General features: G+C 35.3%; 1 protein-coding gene and 1 long non-coding RNA gene across 2 annotated transcripts in view; one reads left to right on the forward strand and one right to left on the reverse strand.

Annotated features, from left to right (window-relative positions):
• The window catches only part of Cdk5alpha (Cdk5 activator-like protein), a 170,886-nt gene that overhangs the window by 125,815 nt on the left and 19,755 nt on the right, over positions 1–25,316 (reverse strand). The window lies entirely within an intron of this gene.
• The window catches only part of LOC138716499 (uncharacterized), a 190,459-nt gene continuing 174,878 nt past the window's right edge, over positions 9,736–25,316 (forward strand). Inside the window, exon 1 of the long non-coding RNA XR_011336676.1 lies at positions 9,736–10,712. This is a non-coding gene — a long non-coding RNA (uncharacterized lncRNA). The remainder of the gene's footprint in view (positions 10,713–25,316) is intronic.

The raw sequence follows: 25,316 nt of genomic DNA on the forward strand, positions 1-25,316 counted from the left end.
ATTCAATGGATAAAGGGAAGAGAACTTATTAAAACTGTATCCATATTAATTTTTATATTTGTCTGAGAAGTGTAAATGCATTATAAGAATGTAAGTTCTAATTTTAATGCCCATTTTTAACAAGTTTGCTTTTTTATTCAAAAGGAATATTTTCTCAACTTTTTTTTTTATAGAAAAGTGAAATTTTCAGATATGTTTATTTAGTAGCTTTACAGGTACTGAAACAATGTTTTCGTAAATCTAATACATATATCGTAAATACGTAATAATGAAGATAGTGTATTGAAATTTTTGAAAATATTCGCATGGAAAATGTTTGTAAGGTAATAAATTAACAAAGCAACATGTGCCCATGTGTTGTAAAAACGTCAACTCTATAGCTTCAGCAGATTTCGAGAAAATAATTTAATATTCTGATGATAGGAAGTTGCGCACCAATATCACTTTAAAAGCATAATGCGATAAGAATTTTGTTATGTAATATTAATTGCAATTAAAATATGTGCCTAGATAACTTTGCTTTGTGCTATAATATTATTTTGATTAATTTATTGATTACTTTTATAAGGCTAAAGATACCATCAATATCAATTCCAACTTACCATGTCATACTCAATATCTTTCTTTGGAATATCACTTTCTTTATGAATGATATGTTTCATTCACTTAGTACAGTATAGTTGCACTACTATGAAATTTATGTGGATATTCCTTCTTAACTCTTTATTGTATTATTAACATTTAAAACACAAGTGCAATATTAAGAAATTGGTGTTAGTACTTTTGTTTTACAGACAATAAATGAAATATCAAACAGAAAGAAGCCATATAAAAATAGCGACATAAAATTTCACGTTCCGTTTGAAGTTTGTGCACTACTGTTTTCATAATCCAACAGGCTGCTTATTCATATACATAATTCTTCTTCCATACCTAGCGCTTGATGCCCGCGCACGACGTCAAGGTCAGAAAAATGCGCTTGCTTTGTCATCACTGCTGTACATGGTTATATCTTTCTTGATTGCAAGCCGATAGTAAGATTTTGTATTGTATTTCGAACAGTTGAATGTCTCTTCGGGAAAGTTGTGTGCAGTTTGGTCGTTATTAAGTTCTTGTCATTTATATTCACTTTCTTTAATATTGTTTATTTAATTACTACTATAAATCATTTATGCTTGTTTGTATATTCTGTGTAATTATATTTTATCATATACTAAAATGCATCTACTCTCAGTTTATTTCTGCTCGTTTCCACTGCGCCATATTGGTCAAATTCTTATTCAACTTCAACATCTGACGCGGTAGACGTATCCAATATGCTTGTGAGAAGCGGTAACGTCTCAACTCAGAAAAAAAGGAGAAATTATTAATTTTTGTAGACTTCATCTGAAGACTGAGGAGTATCATCGTGCTGACCACATGTACAGGCTGCATGATCGTTCACCTCTTCAGAGAAATGTGAACTTGAGGCCTGCAGTCGACTGGTCGGCCTTGTCCCTTCATGGGTTATCGAGCGACGGATTATTATATATTATCATCTTAATTTCAGTCGTCTGACTTCCATTTTATATAAATTTATATATTTGTTTGTTTATTTATTTCTTTTAAAATTCTTTGTGATGAATGTTTCCGAGACGGATAACTAAAGTTTAGAATTTATTATAACAAAATAATATTTTATGATGGTATAGATCTATCACTTTGTGTTTGCAACCCATTTATTTTTTGAGGGGGGAGGGAGTAGGCGTCGGATTGAGTGACACATGCAGCGTAAATGTAAGCAAAGGTAGGCAGGTACACTGTAATAAAAATCCTACTTACACAAAGATAAATACTTCTTTTCAGTATTGCACAGTGTTTTCATTTTACGAGGAAACTAGATTATAGCGGAACCCCGGTGTACACTTTTCTGCGTGTCATGCTTACACTGGCGGGGAGCTGGTTCCGCTACTACCTACTAACTGCTGGGATGTTTTGTAGAACTGGCTTCCCACGGTGTTCGGGAGAGCAGGAATTCGGCCGGCTGCGAAATGATGCAAAGTTTGCTCGTAAAATGAGAGCACTATAGTATGAAAAGACAGGTGGAAGTAAACTTTTTTCGCCACACGATTATACACATTGCTTAGACTTCCTGACCTCTTATCTCAGACGATTTTGAGAAACAACAAATACCTCACAGGAACAAGGACATAAGAGATCTGCCACCACAAAGTGAAACATCTGTAAATTCGAACAAATCTCTAGTTTTAATTACACAGATTATACAGGGTGTCTCTAAATTAGACCGACAAAATTAGGGAACAGATAGATAACCTTCGTGGAAGCATATTTTGTTAAGGAACCCATGGGCTGCGACGCTTCGTTTCAGTGAAAGAAGGAATTACAGGTAGGGAGAAAGTAAGTAGGTATGTGCAAATTACAAGCGATTCTGTGTCACATTATTCTGTGTGTTAATCCAAACAAAGAAAAAATACTTACAGAAAAACGAAACCAGCGACGCATTAAACTGTACTGAACAATACAACAGAATGAGTGCAGTACAAGTACTAAACTACGTAGACGAATAACGCGGATAACAAGAGGTCGTACCAATGGAAGTAAACAAACGTGCTGTAATCGGTACTAAATGATACTGGGCTCCGGACGTGAACAAACCGAGTGATAGTAATGATAGACCCCTCTAGGACTGAAAAGAGTGATTATCCGTTCCCGCCTTCTTGCAATGAAACGAAGCGTCGCAGCCCATGGGTTCCTTAACAAAATATGCTTCCACGAAGGTTATCTTTCTGCTCCCTAATTTTGTCGGTCTAATTTAGAGACACTCTGTATTTTGTGAGACAGGTCCAAAAAATCAAGAAATAAAACCGATTAATTTGTAATATGTATTGAATATAATGAAACGTAGACAAGGACTAACTGCACTCTCAATTTCCCATTCCCCTCCATCTACACAACACAGTGGTCCGTGCGTTCGTATCTTGATGAGTTTCGGTACCCTGATCCGAATTATTATTATTATTATTATTATTATTATTATTATTATTATTATTATTGTCGCCTTTTTGAGATCTCATTATAATCCGAAGCCCCCAGCGGCCGCCGGCTTCGCTCATGTTTTAAAACTGCACTGACGACAAGGTCCAGTGGGGTTGCTTCTATCTTCATAGATAATTGCGAATTATTATTTAGAAATTCGTTGAAAACTCGTAAGCCATATGGCGTAAGACTGCACATTGTGTCTAAGGTTAAATCTTTCAGTTCCCGGCTGGATATCAAACTCGTTCGGCTGAGTTTGTAGCCAGAAACACTACCAATTCAGCCATAATGGAAGACATGTTCAGAACGAAAAATATGTGGCATATGCTGCGTTTATGCATAAAATGTGGGGACACTTTTTAGTACCTATACTAATAAAATGAGCTCCTGCAATAACAAGTTAATTAAAACACGGACTCACTGATAGCCAATTACTCATTAAAATGCTATAAAGCTGGGTGGAAAATGGGTGTGATTCAGCTGCACCAGAGGGTTGACGAGCTAATGAAATAAATTACATACATTAAAAATATAAATGTTTGTACTGTAAGTATAAAATAATATTAATCACGAATTAAAGTTGTGTTTTTGTAGGGAAATTAATTTATTGCAGTAAATTTAATTTCACAATATTGTAAGCCTGTTTATTCTTTATGTGAAAACTTGTACACATTTTATTTAAAATTCTCTAGAATATAAATTACTAGCTGAAAACACCCGGCTTGCCCTTTTTGCTTCTTTTTTAAATTAAAATGGTTGTTAGACTTTTTGGAAACCTCAGAAACTCAACTATAGACAACCAAAGCGAATTGTCCTTAATAAGCTTTCCTCGTCCATAAAGATGAATCTTTACATATCGTCACTTACATGAATTAATGAATTTCTTAGCCAAAAGTCTAAAAGGATTAACTCGATGTAAAATAGCTGCAGATCAGGCAACGAAAGAAAATATTTCATCACGTGCTTTACTTTTAATTGTGTTTTAATTTGTATGTATGTATGTATGTATGTATGTATGTATGTATGTATGTATGTATGTATGTATGTATGTATGTATGTATGTATGTATGTATGTGTGTGTGTACGTGTGTACGTGTGTACGTGTGTACGTGTGTACGTGTGTACGTATGTATGTATGTATGTATGTATGTATGTATGTATGTATGTATGTATGTATGTATGTATGTATGTAATGTAATGTAATGTATGTATATATACTGTATACATATATACTGTATATATGTGTTTATTTATTTATTCTGGCGTAGTTAAGTCCATCAGGCTTTCTCTTCGACACCACTAGAAATACAAATAAAATAATTAAAAATCAAACTATAAATAAAGTAAACCCAAACGAACATATATGAGTATATAGGCTAGTCACACAAACTTTAAATGAATTAGCATTGTCTTGAAGTTCAGCAAAACAAAAACACACCCCTCGGTCTCTCTAGGCCCTCTTAGCATTGTATCAATATTCTACAGATTTTACATTTTATCTCTGCCGGTTAGTGACTGTTAAATTTCAAGTGGCATATCTCAGTCATAGGAGTCAACGTATTAAAAACCATTACAGCCTTTCTGCCATCTCTTTCCTCCCTCGCGAATGTGACGTTGCACAGAGGCAGAGGTAAAATAATTATAAGATTTGTACATTGATCTGAAGCTGTGCATTTCACGTAATTTCATGTCTTTGTGTGCTTTCACTTGAATTTCAGAGACAGCCATACATACATACATACATACATACTTACATACATACATACTTACATACATACGAGTACATACATACATACATGCATACATGCATACTTACATACATACATACATACATACATACATACATACATACATACATACATACATACATACATACATACATACATACATACATACATACATACATACATACATACATACATACATACATACATACATACACTTTTATATATTAAGACGAGTTTTTGTAATATACAGGTTATAATGTACTAACTGATTTAGCTTTCATTAATTAATCTGTAAATAAATAATCAAATAAATAAAGAACTAGATCAAAAGAAGCACCAGTTTTTTTTTTCTTTTACAATTGTGTACTATGAATGTTATAGAGTACTTACTAAGCACATGATTTTACTTTTCACAGAATAACCTAAAACTATTCACCTATTGAGCGTAATAATGAATGAATATATCGCCGTCATTTGTTCATATGAGTGCAGTGAAATGCTTTCTTTCTATTGCGGTCCAGGCCCCGAATGGGTGATATGCAGCCTAACCATAATTCACCTCTATTACGTAAATTATAAAGCAATTCACATGGACCTATGGAGCAAACTTGAATACCTATATTATGTGGCTCATTAGCAGGGTTCGCATTTTTGTCATACTGAATTTATCGAGAAATATAGCCTTGTATTGAGGGAGTTCAAATGTCTGACGCTCACTACGTAAGTGGCGGCACAGTAGGCCTACGGTGACTGTACATATCGGAGCATATCATGACAAAATGCAATTTAATTGTAATGGTTTGCACAACGAAACGTTTTTATTTATTTTATTTATTTATTTATTTATTTATTTATTTATTTTGCTGATAATTGTACAATTGCTTTGAACAAATATGTTTGCTACACCATTAAAATTTACAATCTGATAATAAATAACTTATACAACAGAATTTTTATACATACATACATACATACATACTTACATACAATAATTTACACCTATTTATTAAAATAACTACTATTACAACGACAAAAATATACATTCTGAGATTATGTAACTGATACCTTTTCCGATTATCAGTTAGACAGTTTTTAAATTGACTATTACACTTTTACTACGTCATACTACTTTTGACCAATAAAGCGGTACGAAAGGACGTCTTTCAACCAATCATAGCTGCTTATCGCACAATTTTATTGCTTCCCTAGCATTTGTTTAATTTTATCGCTTCCCTAGCATTTGCTTGCTTTTATCACTACCCTAGCATTTGTTTCTTTGTTTTTTGTCAACATTTCAAACTGCAAATTCTTTACGGTACTATAAAACATGCTTTGTGATCGTAATTTATTTCCCGCATAGATAGTCTACTGAAAATAGGGGATCCGTTCAAACATTTTGGTGCAGGTAACATTAGTGAAATAGAATTTTAGTAAGTCAATTAATATCTATTTTATTGTATTAGAGTACTTTATTTCTTCTAATGTTTATATAGATTCTTCTGTTTTTATCACCTCCCTACCATTTGTTTCTTTGTTTGCCAACATTTCAAACTGCAAATTCTTTTCGGTACTATAAAACTTGCTTTGCGATCGTCATTTGTTTACAGCATAGACAGTCAACTGACAATGGTGGCTCCGTTCAAATGTTTTGGAGAAACTAACATTAGTGAAATAGAATTTTAGTAAGGCAATTAATATTTTATTATATTAGAGTACTTCATTTCTTCTAATCTTTATATAAGCTACTTTCTTCTAACCGTGTAATAATTATTACATCCCACTCGAGTTTTGATTTTCTCTAGATAAATAAAAACCTCTAGTGATTACTGTTGAGAAAATGATCTCTCAACGTCACATGACGTTATCGGTGCAAATTTATAATATAAAATATTATGGCTTCATTTGTCTCCTGGTGCACTTCCTCTATGACTGAACGGGATCACAATGAACTTATCGACATACAAACATACGTAACAACGCGCACTCCTACGTAACACAAATCAGAACTTATAGAGGTCTTGTAACCTGCTTATGCCTTTGACTGACGTCATTAATGTACCAGGAGAAACTACTCCATCCAATATAGCTCTTGTGACAAACATGTGAAGTCTGGTTATTAGCATTTGCCTTGTTAGGTGAATGGCTAACGTATCCGGCGCTAGTTGCAGAGGACGTTGGATCAGGACTATCTCAGGTGAGAAATTAATAATAAAAATTTGGGATTAAATCTTTGTGTGATTCAGAAATATATCTGAGACACACAGATGATGAAAAAATACCCCACAGAATTTGAGAGGATAGAGAAACAGGGAAGAGGTAAGAAAGCAGAATTAGGCAGTTCCATCCAGCAACAAAACTTTCGTGTCCCAATTTTTTTTTACTTCTGATAAGGACAATATGGCGGCATAAAAGAGTTGAATAGTTCTAAATTATTATATCGAAAGTAGTGGGTGTCGGAAAGTAAGGCCACGTACTTCATACTGTACATTATTCGTAGTAATAGGTCTAAATAAATAAGAAAAAATGGTGCATCCTTTGGCCTAGTTCTTCTGTAGAATTCCTACATAGGCTAAATATTATGCACTGTGTATCAAGTGGTATTATTACTGTTACTATAAGGGACCGCACTTTGTCCGAGGAGGATACAAGGTCAAGTATTACTGGAGATTTTAGTGTAGCGGATGATGCGAGTGCATCTAGCAAGCGAAGTAGGCTACTTCTGTTTGCTCACGCGACTCCTGTTTGGTCAAATTGGGCAGAACAAAACATAGACTACATCTTGAACAATTACACCAATATTTACAATTTATATTATTTACATTATGTACACTAGAATACGCTATTTTTACTATTTACACTATGATAAAGAATTTAGGCCTACATTGATCAAACATTATTTACACTATCATGTAAAGTGTTGTATATTGTAATGCAAGGTATTTTCTCCTACAATACTATAGCAGTATAGCGTACTTATTATGTAGAAAGTGTATAGTAGTGTATAAAGGGGTTTCAGATATTGACTACTGTCAAAATCCGATTTTCAAAAAGACTGCTTTTCGTTTCTAGAATGTGACCTTTCTTCAAATATAACTTTGTAGAATATTACTTTTTTTTTTTAATATATCAATTTCCTTAATTATGAAATATCATTTCTTCGATGCAAATTGTCTTATTTAACACTAAATTGTAATTGTTTAACTTTTGAAATTATATGTAACTAAACACATAGTGTATAAAGGATTTTCAGATATTGACTACTGTCAAAAGCCGATTTTCGAAAAGACTGCTTTTCATTTCTAGAATGTGATCTTTCTTCAAATATAACTTTGTAGAATATAGTTTTTATTTTTAATATATCAATTGTCCATTATGGTCCACACCTGTGGAGTAACGGTTAGCGCGTCTGACCGTGAAACCAGGTGGCCCGGTTTCGATTCCCGGTCGGTGCAAGTTATTTGGTTGAGATTTTTTCCAGGGTTTTCCCTTAACCCAATATGAGCAAATGCTGGGTAACTTTCGGTGCTGGACCCCGGTCTCATTTCACCGACATTATCACCTTCATCTCATTCAGACGCTAAAAAACCTAAGCTATTGATAAAGCTTCGTAAAATAACCTACTAAAATAAATACTACCTTCATTATGAAATACCATTTCTTCAATGCAAATTGTCTTATTTAATACTAAATTGTAATTGTTAAACTCTTGAAATTATACTGTATACACATAGTGCATAAAGGGGTTTCAAATATTGACTACTGTCAAAAGCCGATTTAAAAAAAGACTGCTTTTCGTTTCTAGAATGTGATCTATCTTCAGATGTAACTTTGTAGAATATGATTTTTATTTCTAATATTTAACACTAAATTGTAATTATTGTTTAACTATTGGAATTTCATGTAACTAAACACATCTGCATTTTGCTGCTACTACTACTACTACTACTACTACTACTACTACTACTACTACTACTACTACTACTACTACTACTACTACTACTACTACTACTACTACTGCTACTGCTACTGCTACTGCTACTGCTGCTGCTGCTGCTGCTGCTGCTGCTACTACTACTATTATTATTATCAATGTTATTATTATTTCATTGTCTTCTGTGTTACTGTTATTTATATTTGCTATGTATTTTTATAATGGTTGAGTAAAAGAGAAGGCCTTTTATGGTCTTAACCGTGCCAGTAAAAATAAATGAAAAATAATTTAAATTGTAGGAAAGATCATCATCGTGTAGGTCTTTATCAACAGTAATCTCACTAGAGGTTTTGATTTATCTAGAGAAAATCAAAACTCGAGTGGGTTTTAATTGACTATTACACGATTAGAAGAAAGTATATAAAGATTAGAAGTAACAAAGTACTCCAATACAATAATATATTAATTGACTTACGAAAATACAACTGTCTTCAAATGTATTATTGTACCATCTCAACATTACAAATATTACGCTAGATGCATGCTAGATGGCAGTAGTGAGTTATGATTACATACAGTCACTGTAATGATTACTAGCAATGCCTTCTCGCCGAGAAGCTATCGATCTATATCACGATGGCAGTGTTACTAGTCAAGAAGGCTTTGTTGATTCAGTTTCATTTTTATTAAAACAGTTGCATTCCACTTCAATTAGCCGAATCCCAGTAATCAACGTCACTTGACAGATGATTTTCAATAAATCTTAATATTAAACAATCTCTGATACGTGACTATCCATAATATCATATAGCAGAAGCTATAACATAACCTAAATAATATACACAAGTGTTAGAAAAGTTTTAATTAACGACGATGACATAAAAAATAAACATGAATAATTTTAAAAGGAATAATTATTGAATGTACAATTCTCAAATTTGAATGTGGTTGGTGGTTCAATTGATGTTATATTGAACGTGTGCGTAATAGAAGTGGAACTCGTTGATGTAGGCCTACATGGTGTATTCAACTTATTCAGGATTTCCGAATGGTGCTCTACATTTATTTGTAAATAGGATTTCAGAAGGTACATAGGTATAATCAGTGATTTCTATTAATTCTTGTTCTTGAATGCCAATGCGAGTCATATTTGAAACTGCTGTGCATGGACTGGAGTGATTTATAATTTTCTATTTTTTTTTTTTTTTTTTTGACGTCCAGACCAGCGCAGTGTGAAATGTTGGCAAATAAAGAAACAAATGCTAGGGACGCGATAAAATTAAACAAATGCTAGGGAAGCGATAAAATTGTGCGATAAGCAGCCATGATTGGTTGAAAGACGTCCTTTCTTACCGTTTTATTGGTCGAAAGTAGTGTGCCGTAGTAAAAGTGTAATAGTGACTATAATGCATTGTAAATAGTCTATGAGATCTAGTTTTGAATCATGAATAGAACGTCAACTGCAGCACAAACAGGATGCAAGTGTTCACTGATAGCTGTGGCTCGAGCCAAATATGACGTCACGTCAATACAGTCTATGAACAACTAATCTTATCTCCGTACGCCCTGAGCCAAAATAAGGTCCCTAGTTATTATTATTATTATTGCCGCCATCCTGAAGGAGAGAGCGAATCCTGACTCTTCGTCCATAAGAGGACTAGGCTATAGCTACATGTAGATGTATTGTGTATTCCCAACCCATATCAGCTCACTATACATGGCTTGTCCCAAATACGATCGGTAGAAATAGCCAATGTCGCTCGTCTTAAGGTTGGTAATGTTTACCTTTCCGTGAACACGTCTTGTCTCGAAGTTGGTAACATTCAGCTTTTCCGTGGGCAAGGTTCGTCCCCGTCTTTGTATAGTCTATCACTTCAGTTGAATTGAACACGTGCAACGCGAAGGCAAAATCATTCTTTGTAGGAATTTTAATTTTAATAAGCATCGCGATTTAGTGAGTGGTGAAAGTAAGTGGCTTCGAGTCAGCAGGAAGGGTGGAGCATATTTAATCACAATGGGTGAGTTTTCGTCTTCGATTTTTTTGGTATTTTCTCTTTGAATTTAACTTGGTGTCGAAGGTTTTCGCATTTATTTTGTTCTAGGCGGATCTGATGGTAGAATCATAATAGAGTTGAGACCATTACAATCCCGATGTATAGATGTATAGTAAATGTTGCTGGCAAACGAAAGCCATGTAAAAAATGCTGCGCTGTAACAGTAGAACACCGGCACGAAAGATTACGTTACCTTGTTTCGGGAATGAAACTGCAGTTGTGTTAGCTTTGAATGTTTTATTCTTATTAAGTTTACAAATGGAGAGAATGGGTATTTGATAAGAGAAGTAATTAATGAAGGACATACAATATTTTTCTTTTCATATGAAGGACATTGTGAAATTAGTCCCAGATCACAACAAATTTGTCACTAGGACTCATTCAAAGAGTACTGTACCTGTCTATTATCACGTTAATATAGCATAACTCGCGATTACAAATCAAACGAGTAGCGGCACAGGTCTGTAACTATTCTCGATACCGGGATATTACTGAGAGAGGCCACTCAGTACGGATAATTTTATACGCAATTTCGGCGCTTTTATGTCTTTAGCGAAGTCAGGTGGCGTCATTGGGCATGTTCAAAACTTACTTTAGTTCATGGCATAACTACTAATAACATTAACATATTCTACGTCAAAACATTAGTTTACGGTCCTTGTAAATAATTAGTTCGTGTGTTGATTAACCTCGGAACGCCGGCAAAAACATTAGGGAATGTATTTATGATGCTAAAATCAGTGAAGTGTTCATCGCAATTGGTCAAATGTATCTCGTGAATAACTCTGAAGGAAATTTGTTGATTTTCGTCACGTTTAATCTTGTATGTTTAATTGAATCGCAAACTGTTTATATGAACGGAAAATTTGCATATTTTCAAAACCATGCAAAGCGTTCCATTGACATTTAAATAAATAAGTTTATTGTTCTCGCCCTTCAATAGTAATAATTTGGTAATTCTACAAAAGAACTAGATCAAAGAAGGCACTATTCTTTTTTAACAATTGTGTACTACTAATAGTATAGATACCTCTGATTGAGGTTCTGTCTGATATGTACTGTATATCTATTGTCAGACAGTACATCTCACTTGACGATGTGTCAGAGGAAGAACAATTCTGTAGTGTTCGGGAAAAGTGGCACAAATCAAAAATGTTAATTTTACAGGAGAAGGAAAACAAAAACTGTCTTCACACTGGTTTATGTCGATTTGATTTTCTTCTGTACGAATTATTGTAATGGGAGAAATACGTATGTCTCTTTTCCCTAGCGAGCAGATGTTCCGTAAATTTGTCAATAAATTATTAATAAATGTTTGTGGAAACTGACATGCCACTTTTCCCAAGCACTGCAGAATTGTTCGTATACATCTTAAGTCTGATTAGTATAATATCACAGTCTAGTATATACAGTGACGAAGCTCAGTACGTAGGGCATATGCATACGTATTGAAAACGGGGATCGGGGACATCGCATTCAATACGGAAACTGTATTCAAATCGATCTGAATACTCCATGAAAACGTAGTATTTTAACTAGTACTTCCATGAACACTAACTTTATTATTTACACTATTTTAACTAGCGCTTCACAAACGCGGACTTTATTATTTACAATGTCTTAATTGGCGTTTTCACAAAAAAAATACTCTACTATTCACAATATTTTGACATGTATGTTTGCTATTTTCAACTAACACTTTCAAAATCGCTGAATTTACTATCTATAATATTTAATATCCTGCCGGAAACCAAGCGTAGAGTCGACCTGGTTGGCGAATTGGTATAGCGCTGGCCTTCTATGTCCAAGGTTGCGGGTTCGATTTACTGGCATGTAAAAGAAGTCCTGCGGGACAAAATTCCGGCACACCGGCGACGCTGATATAACCTCTGCAGTTGCGAGCGTCGTTAAATAAAACATAACATTTAACCAAGCGTAGAACAGAACTGGGGGACAAAACGACCTTGACCACAAACTCATATGGAGCGAAAACAGCTGATCAGAGTTGCGGCGTCAATTTTTGTTAAACAGGAAACAAATTTGCAATACTTTTTATTTAATTTGCACGAAAACCGACCATTCTATCTAAATACGACAAAGAAAAAAATATTCTTTATTACATTCTCTATTCGTATTGAGAGAAATCAAGATCCTATGCATAGTAATTATCCACGACGACGACGTTAAAGTTTCAGAAAAAAACAAATTTCGAAAACTAAAAACTTCACAACGATATGGTATTAAGCTGGGTCCACACTATATATCAAAACACGTTATATAACAAAGTTATATAACTTGTTGTAGAAACGGGAAGAAAATATTATTTAACATGAGTTTTTTTGTGTTATAGAGCAAGTTATATCTTATCCATCGGGTGTCGGTAAAGATCAAAGGATGTTATAAAACATCGTTATATAACATGTTTGCGCATCATGTAACTTGTTACAAAGCACACCCGCTGCATAAAACAGTACGAGCTGAGTCTTGATGGAATCAACACGTCATGTGTTTTGCATTATTGCGTAGTATCTTGTACGCATTCTCTGTGCGCTTGGCGTGATTATTCAATTGTGTTTTGAAGTCAATTTGGCATAATGAAGTGGAACAAGACTGCAACTTGTGAGTTAATTGACCTGTTCAGAGAAAAACTGACATTATGGGATCCGACTGATACGGGGTACAGACTTGTTTCCGATCTCTGATAACGAATTTGAATAACATCATGTGCGTCAGGAATCACACAGACAGCTGAATTGCGGCGAGAAGTGACAGACCAGCAGTGAGTGATTTCATAATCAGTGCACGGTGTATCACAGTAGCAATGCCCAAGAAAATCGAGCCTTTTTGGGAGGGGTACATAACTCTTTCCGATGCCATGTACAGTTACGTGAAAATCATAGGAGACGTTATTTCCAAGAAAGGGATCATGTGTAAACCTAATAAGACTGGCATAGATCGGATAGGATTAATTCCACAGTGGAAAAAGCAAACAAATCCACCCCCTCGTCACAAGTCGCCGCGCCCCACGAGATGATACAAATTAACTCGATTCGAGCTTTACCAATCTTATTAAGTACACAGAAGATGTCTTTTTTGGAAATAACGAAACCTGGTTTATTGCAGGCTTCTTTTATTTTCACTTAACTGCACTTGGCATTGGAAAGGGTCGTAACGTACCCCTCAAAAAATGGCTTCATTTTCTTGGGAATTTCTGCTGTGAGTCGCCGTGCACTCTGACTATGAGATCACTCACTGCTGGTCTGTCACCTCGCGCCACAGTTCAGCTGTCGTGTGACTCCTGACGCACATGACGTCATCCAAATTCGTTAACAGAGGTCAGAAACAACTCAGTACAAAGACAGAAATAAAAAACAAAGTTTTTGACACTTCCATCACATCGAAGTTCCTCTGCCAAGGAATGACCATCATCTCTCTTAAGATCTGCTTAAAGGTTATTCCACTGTATTGTTTTGTAGCTTGTATTGATGGTTGCACCCAACATTTTCGTTTACAAGGCCTACTACTTCCTGCCAGAATCACACAACCAGCAGCAGCAAGAACTACATCCTCTGCACTCGACGCAATTTTCAAACGTGAAATTTAATTTATCGAGTTATATAATTTGTTAAAAAATATTATTTTGATACCAACACAAATATAACATATAGCAAGTTAAACATGTTACGTATAAAGTGTTTTGTTATGTAGTGTGGACCCAGCTTTAGTCCTTTTTGTTATACTCAATATGAAAAATTCGCTCTGCAAAGCTGAAGCTTTATTTCACTTCCACTCTGTATACATACACACATACACACATATACATACGCTTTCTGAAAAGTATTGTAACTATTGTTATTTGTACTGTAGTTCCGCATTTGGAACGTTTTATATGTCGTGATATCGTATTCTTCATCTGTTTAAAAATGTTAAAAACAGCTTACATAAATTTAATCTCTAATCCCAATGCCATCTTAATCATATGATGTTACTAACGCTGATGATCTTCATCGATGTAGAGGAATGCAACAGTAGTTAGCTTTGGAAATCCATCGCTACTGACTGCTGAAAATGATGATTCATCTTATGGATTTAGAATCAAAGTGTAACACCAAAGTTACATGGCTACCATGTTTTCTCTTCTGATTTACGAGAAAAATAACCTGTATAATATTTTTCTGAAGGATATTGAAAAGAATCTCACAAAATATGAGGTTTCAAATTGTGATTTTGCAGTAGAAAAGAATCATAATGACATCACATACGAGTACATATGGAATAATTCATATTTGGAAAATTTATTAAAAGACCACACAACTCATTCTTGAAGCATTACCCAAGGATAAAAGTCTGAAAATAATGTAGAAAGGGGCAGTATAGTTGAATTATTAGGGGTTGGGGATAACACATACTGCGCTTGTATGGCTTCTTTTTGTGCAGCATGAGCACGGCTCTAACAACCCCTATCAACAGTCTTGTCATATCTCAGCTTTACGGGGTTAATGCTCCCCCTTTGGCGCCAGGGGGCAGCACACGCAGAGTCGTCCATTTAATTCCGGTAACCCTGTAATTTATGGCTGAAGCAGTTCAACATTAATTCGATAGTGACTTGTTTTATGCCCGACGAGTATTGATTTTTCTATATGAGCAGACGTCCGCTCCTACAGGATGAGTAATAATATTGTGTATGATGATAACCTAATTGCAGGGGTTGGCGATCATGATTTTAGTACGTTACAGCACTAAACTACGTAGTCACAGATATTATAAATTAAAACTTCTAGGACGGTACGTATTCAGCTACTTTTATTGAGAATATAGGAACGGGAATTATCAATTAGCAGTTAAAATAGATTAGACTTGCGGTAAAAATATGCATTGTGTTCCCGACCTCACAATAGGTTACTTTATCTCTGTAACTATTAAACCAGAGAGCTGCAAAATAGCGCTTACAACCTGTTTAGATTCGACCGGTTAGAAAATATTCGTCAAGGTCGGGCAACCGACCGAATATTCGATTTTCAACCGGTTATTACTTATGTTTCGCAGGTAGACAGAACACCAGGCGCATTCATCATACATGAAACACATCTTCTGAGTACACAAACGGAGTAACAATTGAAGGAAATTTACTTTGTCTTGTTAAAAAGTGTTTGCTTTATATAGGTCTACAAATTATTGATTGGGCACTTTAATACACTTATCTTTATGACTAATAAAGAAATGAACAAATGGACACCGGTAACAACAAAGGAAATAAGTGTAATGCAGAATATGAAATCTGGTGTGTAAAGAAGTGCAAGAATAAAATAAATTACAATTACTGTACTTACTAAAGAGAAGAGCAAATAAGTATATAGGCCTGCATTCTAGTGTAATATTTAATTTTAAATTCAAAATGCATACCTCTAAAGCAGTAATTGTTAATTTATAATGCTTTTTAATTACTCTAAAGAGCTGCATTATTATTTCATTAATAAATCATTTTTTAAAAAGATAGTGTGTTATTAACAAAAAGAACTTCCCTAGCATTTGCTTATTTTTATCACTTCTCTGGCATTTGTTTGTTTTTATCACTTCCCTAAAATTTGCTTCTTTGTTTGCCAACATTTCAAACTGCAAATTCTTTACGGTACTATAAAACATGTTTTGCGATCGTCATTTGTTTCCCGTATAGACACTCTACTGAAAATGGCGGCTCCGTTCAAACGTTTTGGTGAATGGAACATCAGTGAAATAGAATTTTACTAAGCCAAGATCTATTTTATTGTATTAGACTACTTTATTTCTTCTAATCTTTATATACTTTCTTCTGTTTTTATCACCTTCCTACTATTTGTTCCTTCGTTTGCCAACATTTCAAACTGCAGATTCTTTACAGTACTATAAAACATGCTTTGCGCTCGTCATTTCTTTACCACATAGACAGTCAACTGAAAATGGCGGCTTCGTTCAAACGTTTTGGTGAAGCTAACATTATTGAAATAGAATTTTAGTAAGTCAATTAATATTTTATTGTAGGTATTAGAGTACTTTATTTCTTCTAATCGTGTAATAGTCAATTAAATTCCACTCGAGTTATGATTTTCTCTAGATAAATCCAAAGCTCTAGTGAGATTACTGTTGAAAAATATACTAGACATCAATAATGTATATCATCTTCTCTTATACCATCACAGAATGGCTCTCCGAACACATGTTCCATATGTTTTAGTATTTCTCTATTAGCTCAGCTATAATGTAGGCCTAGGCCTGTATTTTATACGATAATGTTTCCTTTGAATTAAAAAAAAGTGGTTAAATGATAAAATGTTGAAGGAAATGGTACGTGACGCTTTCAGCAACATCACACCATAATGAAACACACAGAATACGGCTAAAAATACTGAACAAAGCTGAGAAAAAGATCATCAACGTCAGCTTTAGATAAAATCAGTGATTGATGAGTCAGGCAGTGTTGGTGTCCAAACGGCAGATCCATACGACCAAATAGAAGAAGGAATTACAAACTCAGTAGATGAATTCGGGAAAGCTCCACCATCGCCAAGGGGAAGGTCTATTATGTGAGCATATTATTTCACTTGTTTTTTCTTAGGATTGTAATCTAGCAGAACAAAGTATAGGACTACATGACAGCATTCTACAGCATGCGTAGGCGTGTAAGGAAAACAGTTTCACTCAGTTTAGGAATTGCTGCAGAATGAGTACTAGTCGCCCTTACCGAGTGGTCTTTATGTTTGGCACTTACTCCCACAAAATCCTGAAACCGCATTAAATACAGTGAACGAAGCCGAATGAATATGAAAATACAAAAGAATTTCCTCTATTTAAACAGCAAAACGAAGGCGAAGGTTCGGCTTCGCTGAGATTCCGACAGTTGGTACATCAAATTATGTTAACGTTCGTTCTGCATCGCTGAGAGCAGGCATTCTGTAGTTCTCCGGCTCAAGACGAATTCGCCCTGTTCGAATATACAGGGTGTAAGGGGGACTGTCTACAGAATAAAAAAAATGTTCATACAACATAGGGTCAAAACTTGATAGTTTTCCCAGAAAAAAAAAAGTTTTTTTTTTAAATTTTATTTGCATTGTACTGCTTATATCGTTAATAAAATAATACGAAAACAATTACTTAAGTATATCTAGCAAAAAGTTAATATTAGTTTAAAGAAATATTTGTGTGTTCTATTACGTTTTCGTGAAAATAAATAAAAATACATGCTTAAATTTGTTAATATTCTGGCGTGAGAGACATGGCAACGTTCAGCAGGCAGTACTCTGCACAGACGTAAGTACGATTCAGCCGAGTTCATGTCCCTGTCCATAGCTCTACTGCCGAGAGAATGACAGTTCAGTACAGGGTATTTGATAAATAACTTACAATGTCATTTACAGTTTATGAATATCCTATCTTATTAATTTATGAAGAAAGTCGTCGTAATTCAAGTGAGGCAAGAAAGATGTACCGTCAACGTTTTCCTCAAAGAAGATTACCTAATCGGCGAACATTCGTAGCAGTTTCTCAACGATTATTAGAAACTGGGAGTCTCTTACCCCGTTTCGAAAATGACACAACTAGAAATTTGTTTAAAAATTATACTGCTTTACGGAAGCGGGAGAGATTAAAATGTTGCATTAGAAAAAAGTTGGTGTGATTTTGTGCAGAAAACCATTATTGTTTATTTTTAGACGCACAATTAAAAAATGGAGCAATATTGTTACATAAAATTTAGGCCTAAATTTACAATAATGTTCTATTAATGAGACAGAAAGTTTGTATTTGCTGCTCGTTTTGTGTAAACAACATTATTGTCCTGGTCCGCTCCTGCATTAGAACAGAGCATCAGTTTTGTACCTTTATGCTATACCCGCTCGAGCTGTAGTGAGTAATTCTAAGCCCCCTCCTCCCCGCTTGAGCTGTACTATATACTTCAAAACCCCTCCTTCCCAACCAGTAACGTTGCAAACAGAGTATTCCGAATCTCACCGGTCCGGTAGCATCAATGACGTCACGTTGCAACGAAATAAGGAACAAAACTGCTGGAAGGATCGATGGCTGTCATGGCGACTGTGTAAGTTGTTATCTGTGCTACGCTAGCAAAATTTTGCGAAATTTCCGTACTGCCATCTCGTTCAAAGAAAAGAGATCATAAACAACTTATTTCTTGAATCGGTGTAATAACTGGTCCGTTGACATGTTCGCTCATAAGCCATTAACATATTGTTTTTGCGTTGTGGTCATTACAAACAATACAGCAGAACTAAAGCAGAACACACAACCATGACACAACAGTACACGATGTCATTCGTCTGCTAATTCCCGCCCTATACAAGAACCAATCAGATTCACTGATGACGGCTGATGGAGACTGCCACCACCTCTGCAAGTTGATGGCACCGGTGCGACACCGGTGGAGCATCAATGACGTCATCGGTGGAATTCGGAACACCGTGATGCCATCGGATTGCTCACCGGTGAGATTCGGAATACGCTCAAAACGTCTAATATTCTAAACTTTAATAATTAGTTAACTATTGCAATTGGGAAAAAATTATAAGGACATTTTTTCTTACTTATGACATGAATAATCATCAGTTAAAATAATGGCACTTATATTCCCTTGCACTCTCTATAATTTTAAGTCTGGTAACAAAATCTTTCCCGCCGTATCGTCGTCTACTTTCCATAAGTTTTGTTACGCATCTAGGTCTGTTTTTTTTCTATATTTATTTTTATATAATTCTGTTTCTAATATTACACACACTACATTCGCAATAACTACATCGTTCGACATGATTTCCTCCGAGCAGTAGTTGATGTATGCCATGTACCAGTTACGGGTCCACACCTGTGGAGTAACGATCAGCGCGTCTGGCCGCGAAATCAGGTGACCCGGGTTCGAATCCCGGTCGGGGCAAGTTACCTGGTTGAGGTTTTTTCCGGTGTTTTCCCTCAACCCAATACGAGCAAATGCTGGGTAACTTTCGGTGCTGGACCCCGGACTCATTTCGCCGGCATTATCACCTTCATTTCATTCAGACACTAAATAACCTAGATGTTGATACAGCGTCGTAAAATAACCCAATAAAAAAAAACCAGTTACGGTCGAACATATTTTATTGCATTGTAGGAAATATGACAGTGTCCGTCGTCAATACGCAATTCGGCGGAATCTACGTAACGCGTTTGGAAATGATTTTCAATTGTTCAATTGCAGTTTGTAGACTTTTATCCAATACAGGACTTGATTTGGATTCTATTTTATTAACGTGTTGTTTGTTTACCCTCCGGACCTTTTACATCCGGAGGTTACTTTTTTTTGTTTTACTTAAATTGACTTTTCGGACCGTCTTCATCCGAATATTTTATAGAATTTTATTGTAGTTAAATCGCCAGATTATTTATGTCTCATGCAAGTTGTTTTATCATTTTGTGGTTGCATTTTTTATTTGCAACGAAGTCTTTGTTATGGTACATTTTATTTTGAGACAGACATTACTAATGAAACGTGAACACCTGCAACAATGCTCAGATCAATTTTTCAAGCGTAAGGCTATGTATAGAGAAACTCTGTGCAACCCACCAAGCGCAGACTTCACATTAATTTAAATAGGCTAGTTTTCAAAAACGATAATAAAAATCTTCTATCGGATATCCAGTATAGGTAGGTTGGGGTTTTTGAGACATAAAGTAACTTTATTTTTTTCTAATGCCATTCAACTTGCTGTTTGATCTTTTAGAATTTTCGATTGTGTGTTAACATCAACATATCTACAACACTAGATGTCCGACACTACATAGAAGTTGTTATCAGTGCTTTTCGGCGTTCCGGCACCTTTTTGTTGCATTTTTCACCCATGGAACTAAAATATGTATGAATGTTTTTAATATAATTTATCTTTGAATTCTGCTTAGATCTTTAAATTCTTAGTTGGACGAAAACGAGGTTAAAAACGACAAAATTCCCGTGCAGCTAACAGTAATCATATCCCCGTCCGCTATAAAATATTCTACAGAGTTCCACCACCTTTTCCTTCAGAAGAAAAGTACTGGTAATAATAATAATAATAAAATCAAATGTGTCTCGATATCACGCGCGTTCAGTAAAGTGTGTCGTCAGTCAAAACGGTTGGGAACCACTGGATTATGGTATTGTTTGTGTTTTTGTTTTTGAAAGAATTTTAGATACGAGCTCAAATATCCATAGAAGCTGACGCGCCCTTTTTAAACCTCACTAATTAGCTATTTCCTCCGAACATGGAGCATTACCGACTGGAGAAATCTCACTCAGTGTAAACACCTGAAATGACTGCACAAGCGAACAAAAGAGAATCTAAAGAGAATGTGTTCGTTCACATGCGTTCGGCTTCGTTTGCTATAAGTTATGCAAACGCGGCTTCGTATGATGACGCAGAATATCTGCATAGAAATATCATATGTACTTCGGTACATAAAATAAAAAATTATATATATATATATATATTTATATTTATATTTATATATTTATATGATAAGTAGAGCTAGGACACGTATCCCCTGAAGAAGAAATTAACTTACCTACTACGCGCATAGTTATCTGTGTAGTCATACTGTACAAACTGACTCAGGGCTGTACAGTCTCTAGTCTAGTACGACAGCAGTACAGAGAGTTTTGTAGTTTCTCCGTGTTTATACTTTATTCTACGGCCAGGGTGCGAATTAACAGAGAGGATGGAGGGGATCTCCCCCCTGTTGAAAAGTTATTTCCCTCTCATAAATTCATATTAACATCCCTGCCAGGGGTAACTTCTATCCCCCCCTCACAAAATATAATTTAATTGTTTCAATACGAGTATACTTTATAAAGTATAAAGTAAGCAAAGAAAATAATTTTGATATATTATCATCACCGGCAATCTGACAACAATAAATAATTTAGGAATTACACATCTTATCTTAGGCCTGCTCATGGATATATAAGTATTATTATGATCAAGATGCAAGACAAGCAACTCAGTGCGACCAAGCGTTGAGCCGTATCGAATGAGGGTAATAATAATTTTATGTATGGTATTCTATATCTAGGATTCTATACCCCCCCTCATCAGAAATCTTAATTCGCATTTTGTCTACGGCTATGTGACGATCAATCAATAATGTCATAAACATCACGTCCTGCCACATTAAGAACTTTATTAGAGAAATCTGGCAGACAAATTTTCATTATAAATTAAGGATCGCAAACGAAAATCACTAAAGCAACATTGTAATAATGAAGACAGCTTTGCCATAAGATCTGCACAAACGCTTGTTTCAAGCAAACGATATGCAAATTTGTTATTCATTAAGAATTCAGAAAATACAATTTTAAAATGCTCGTTATCTTGCGACTTGAAGAAGAACTTTCTCGAAAAACTGGTGAGCAGCTCCTGAGTCTGTCACAGAAAAAGTGCAGCAGAAAATGAAAAGCGTTGTGTAGAAAAATCCTGGCTATGCTGCAATCGTTAAGATATTATTATTATTATTATTATTATTATTATTATTATTATTATTATTATTATTATTATTATTATTTGCTGGAGTCTCATAAAGCACTTTAGTTTCGAACATGATCTATAATATTTTATGCTCGTTTCCATAACATCAAGTGATTTCAAGCGAAATTTTTCGCGTTATAATCATTACTTAGATTAGTGATGTCAACGTTTCTGCCACCAGTATGACGTTGTGGCACAGATGGCGTGTCGCTATATGAAGTGCGCGGCTATCTATCCAGCAGGGGTACTGTCGTCACTGTACGTGACAAGTACTGATCTAATAGAATTTTACAGAGCACTTCCGGACTCACAATTCGCAAACCTGAAGCAAAATGCTGCAAGAATAACAGCCATGTTTGAAAGTAGATACGTTTGTGAGCAGGCATTTTCCGTCAACACAGAGTAAAGGCTGGTTCACAATAAACCGGGAACGGAAACGAGAACGAGAACGGAAATATTGTAAAAATAAACGTATTTAAATGTGAGCACTCACGATTAACTATTGTGAATGCTCACATTTAATTTTTTTAATGTTACACTCTTAATATAGTTGTTTTCATTCATATTTTAGTGAATAATACATGTTTCTAGGTAGCTATTAATTATAAGTTATATTGTTGTTTATTGTTTATTGTTGTAGTAAAATATGTACAAAATCTTAATTCTTCCCTCGTTCTCGTTATCATTTCCGTTCCCGGTTTATTGTGAACCAGCCTTAAGGATGAGTGAATAATCTGAGAAATAGTTTGCATATATCTGTTGCTAATAATATTCATCCCGACTTCAATGGCATTGTAAAATCAAAACGAATGAAGAAACTGAAAATATAAGAACGGAGAAAGGATCAGTCAAAATATGGCTCTCGGTATTGATGAATTTTCCACGAAGCCTACGGTCGCATCTTAGGTCGATCAATTCCATTTGCAATGGAGCGTCCTGTATACCCTTAAACTCTACTGTGAATGGGGTATCAAAAACACAGAACCAGATTCAAGTCAGCTACAATATGTATTACTTACTTTAGAACATTCTTCTCTCAATCGATCCAGTAGATTAGCCCTTTCATCATCCTCGACATATGCATAATCGTTTTTATTAGAGATGAACAACGATCGAGAAAGCAAGACTAACAGCGCCCGCAAAGCCGAAAACCCGCACGACAATGTTGTATACGTCGCATCGTTGACGTAAAGACTGCTTGTAAGTATTTCGAGACGTCGAGATTGATCACTCCCGAAGTCCCGAACGTCAAGCAGCCTTGAATCGCCACAGTTTATGCCTGACTGAACTTTTATCTACTTTGGCAACTCTTATATATGTATAAACAATCAAATAGCCTATTTGAAACATCATCTCTTCCTTTCAGTGTATAATAATCCGTTCCTCAGCATTTATTTATTTAATTAGCCACCGGCGTAGATCAGTCGGCTAAGGCACTTGCCTGCCGATCCGGAGTTGCGTTCGGGCGCGGGTTCGAGTTCCGCTTGGGCTGATTACCTGGTTGGGTTTTTCCGAGGTTTTTCCCAACCATAAAGCAAATGTCAGGTAATCTATAGCGAATCCTCGGTTTCATCTCTCCAAATATCATCTCGCTATCACCAATCCCATCGACGCTAAATAACCTCGTAGTTGATATAGCGTCGTTAAATAACCAAGTAAAATAAGATAAAGTTTATTTAATTACTAGGTCCTTTTTAAAAGGCTAGGAATTTTCTTTTCATATGTTTGAGATCAACTGTGCAATCTCTAGTAAGAAGATATTAACGTTATGTTTTATGTTTCTTAGAAATGCAAATTTATTTGAGTATTGTTTTTTTTTTCTATTTATATAACCATAGGCAATATCATATAATAGAATCAAAACTTTTTGATAACCAAGTTAGTGTTCTGGTTTGTTTTTTTTTTTTTGTCTCATTTAAACATTTATAATGTTATTTATTTCAATGATGTATGTTATTCAAAGTTACGAAATCTTTCCACGCCAACCAAATGCTATTTCGAGAATAATGAGCGAGACTCGAAGCGTACGAGACGAGACTCGAAAGTCAAATGCAACGAACACAGCGAGCGAGAGCGGCAGTTAGTTCTGTTAATCTCTATATCTTATGCTTGGTATCATAAAGATTTTGTATATTATTTTTTTACTTGTAATGTTTGATTGGATAACAAACATTTACTATATGTCCCAAAATTCTGACATAAAAAACGTTTTTCCCAAGCAGGATCAAAATATTTAATAACACTTGAACAAGTTGATGTAGATGCACACGAAGCCATCGCTTCCACTTAACTAAGCACGAAGTCAACAGAACAAATTCCACATATAACACTTTACGTGCGCATACAAGTAGTTCACATTCAGACCTCGATGGTGCTGATAGCTTCATGGCTTGCCATGGAGCCATAGGAGCAGCCATTGCCATAGGTAGAAGAAATTGATGTGACTGGCTTAGATGATAGGAGGAAAAGCCTAGCTGTGTCATTAAGTCTGAGTGAGTGAGAGGAGCAGACGTGTTTAGTGGCCAGTTGAATGCAACACAAAACGGTGCTCACGATAAAACAACGCGTGTTCATTGTCGAGTGTTATGCGAAGCACAATTCATGGAAAGGGTGAGCGGAACTGTTTGCGCAAGAGTTTCAGACTGGACGCGTTTTGGCGAAACCTCCAGCAAAGGCTGCAATGCAAAACTTAGTGGCAAAATGGCGTGAAATGGGCTCTGTAGCGAATAAAAACCGTAACTATCCGAATAGAGTTCGAACACCAGAAAACATTGCTCGAGTGCAAGAAAGCCTGGAACAAAGTCCGACGAAATCGCAACGCCGTTTATCGGTGCAAGTGGGAATTAAGGAATGTCGTGTCGAAACATTATCAAAAAGGACCTGGATAGCTATAAATATATATAAATGTATATATTATATATTTTCCGGGCCAGTTTTATTTGGCCATCCTGTATATAGCCTTATACAAAATGTCATTAATTTCAGGGGGTTATTTTTTGAGATCTTTCAAACAATACAATTTTGCTCGTTTTCTGTCCCTTTCGAGATAAAAGAA

Source organism: Periplaneta americana, chromosome 16 (genome assembly GCF_040183065.1).
Source record: "Periplaneta americana isolate PAMFEO1 chromosome 16, P.americana_PAMFEO1_priV1, whole genome shotgun sequence".
Lineage (NCBI taxonomy): Eukaryota > Metazoa > Arthropoda > Insecta > Blattodea > Blattidae > Periplaneta > Periplaneta americana.